Source organism: Bison bison, unplaced genomic scaffold, assembly GCF_000754665.1.
Source record: "Bison bison bison isolate TAMUID 2011002044 unplaced genomic scaffold, Bison_UMD1.0 scf7180017864050, whole genome shotgun sequence".
Lineage (NCBI taxonomy): Eukaryota > Metazoa > Chordata > Mammalia > Artiodactyla > Bovidae > Bison > Bison bison.
Window position 1 is genome coordinate 3198326 of NW_011494622.1, and position 2933 is coordinate 3201258.

Genomic DNA, 2933 nt, shown 5'->3' on the forward strand with positions numbered 1-2933 from the left:
AAGAGCTGGACACGATTGAGTGACTGTAAGTGCACCATACTTCTTTTGCAGAGGAAACTGTGTGAAACAGAATTTATCAAAATTCCTGTGTTTGAGGGCACAAATCTCTAGCAGTACTTCAAACAGAAAAACCACTTGTACTTGAAGTTGCATGCATTATGTATCCAAAGTGTTATATCAAGCGTTGGCGTATCTGACACGACTTTTGTCTTGAAGTCTCGCAGCTGCAGACAAAACAGCACACAAAATTCTACGAGCAGAGTGAGATCACCCAAGAGATAAGCATTTCCAGTTACAAAATGGCACATAGTCATCAGTGAGTCAATGTATTTCATCTCAGAGTTATTTGACATCACATTTGTGCAGCTCAACAGAACAAAGAACATTTAAAATGTATTTGCATGGCTCCTAAGGGTGCTTCCTATTACACTTGCTTATTTATATATAGATAAATAGATGTGGACCATTTTAAAAGTCTTTATTGAATTTGTTACAATATTGCTTCTGTTTTTTATGTTTTGGGTTTTGGCCGCAAGCATATGGGATCTTAGGCCTCTAGCCAGGGACTGAACCCGCCCCCCTGCATTGGAAGGCAAAGTCTGAACCACTGGACCACCAGGGATGTCCCTACACTTTCTTCCTTAAAGTAGACCTTCCACATTGTATCTGCTTCTCTTGAAAACCTTGGATCTGCCCCTGTTGGTTACCCAAGTCTTGAGCAAAAGTAAAAATCAAAAGATAGTGGGAGAAGCACACATTTCAACTTAAAAACAGCAAAACAAAAAGGTATAGTTATTTGTAGAGTATCCCTGCCCTTTTAAAATGAAAGCAGAGTGTATCTATTGTTCTTACAATTGACAATTTCACTCCTTCATGTAACCTACCCTGTGAATACTAAGTGTGTTACCCCATTGACAAAAAAAAAAATTGCATAGGCTTAAACAGAAACAGACTCACAGATTTATGGTTACCAAAAGGGAAAGGGAGGGGGAGGGATAAATCAGGAGTATGGGATTAACAGACACCCACTACCACATATAAAATAGATAAGCAACGAGGATCTAGTGTGTCGAACAGTGAACTATGGGCTCCCCTGGTGGCTCAGTGGTAAGGAATCTGCCTGCCAATGTAGGAGATGCAAGTTTGATCTCTGTGTCGGAAAGATTCCCTGAAGAAGGAAATGGCAACCCACAAGTATTCTTGCCTGGGAAATCCCATAGACAGAGGAGCCTGGCGGGGTACAGTCCATGGGGTCGCAAAAGAGCCAGACAGGTCTGAAGCGACTAGAACAACAGGGAACTATGCACAATATCTTGTAATAACCTCTAATGGAAAATAGCCTAAATATATATATATATATATATATGACTGAATCACTTTACTGTACACCTGAAACTAGCTCCATATTGTAAATCATCTGTATTTCAGTTTTAAAAATGTGGAAGCTTGACCCAGAGGCAAATGACAGCCGAGAGCGGGGAAGAAGGAGACATGTGAGCCTAAAGCCGCTGCTGATTTCTGCAGATTCCTGTTCAGGAGGGAGACGAGGGCTGAGGGGGGCAGAAGCCTGCTTATCAGATGAGATCAGCATGGGGAGTAAGTCATCAAATGGAAAAAGAGTCTCTTAAAGTGGGGAATCAGGAACAACAACACAGAGACTTCCTGGTGGTCCAATGGTTAAGAATCCACCTTGCAATGCACAGGTTCAATCCCTGCTTGGGGAACTAAGATCCCACATTCCTTGGAGTTACTGACCCCGTGCCCCAGTGAAAGATTCCACATGACTCAACAAAGATCTTGCGGGCCACGACTAAACCCAATCCACCCACGTGAGTAAATAAGTATTTAGGAATAATGACATGTGTTCACCTGAATCACATCACTTTACTTGCAAAGACAGAAATAAACATTCTGCCTATTGACACTCATCTCGCGACATCAGGCCAGGCCATTTCAGGAGAACGGGTCAATGGACTAGGGAATTTCTGACTTTTGTGAGGAAGCACACTTGAACACAGCCTCGGCTGAACCTGCTCTTGGTTTCTTTAAAACAAAGTAAAAACTTAAGCTCTTGAGCATTTCAGGTGCCAATGTCAGGATTCTTCTGACTTGCCCCTCATCTGTTATAATTGTCTCACCAACACCGAAGATAAGAGCAGTTTTGAGTTACTCACCTTGGTTGGTTTTTCCAAAGTTTTCAAACTAGTTTTCATATGAATGAAGTTTATTCTCACTCGAATTAGTTCATGTGATATTTAACTAAAATACAAATCAATACCAAGAAAAAAATGGCGTAAACCGGTTAGGAAACAAATGTCACTAATTTAAGGCAATGATACCACTCAACCGGTGAGAGTCAATTGCTTAAAACAGCCTGCAGGCTGAGAGCTTGCTGCCTGGGGTGGCGTCTGTCAGTGAGTTTCCCAGGGGACCAGAAAATGTCAATTAGTCAGCCTAATGGACAATGTGATCAAAACATTTTCTTGGTGACCTCCGGGCAGGGCAGGTCTTATATTGAGTATCCAATGAGTTTCACCAATAGCTTACTAGCAAGTTTCTTTGAAAATGTCAAATTTTAAGCAGCATGTAACTTGTGAACATCACTTGCCATCTTGTGATTTGAGGCAAGTGAAAATGTATCCACTGAAAAGTCAATTTGTAACTTTTGGACTAATCTTTAACTTGAGACCAACCATGAAAAGAAATGGATTCAGTTCAGTTCAGTTCAGTTCAGTCTCTCAGTCGCTCAGTTGTGTCTGACTCTTTGCGACCCCATGAATCACAGCACACCAGGCCTCCCTGTCCATCACCAACCCCCAGAGTTCACTCAAACTCACGTCCATCAAGTCGGTGATGCCATCCAGTCATCTCATCCTCTGTTGTCCCCTTTTCCTCCTGCCCCCAATCCCTCCCAGCGTCAGAGTCTTTTCCAA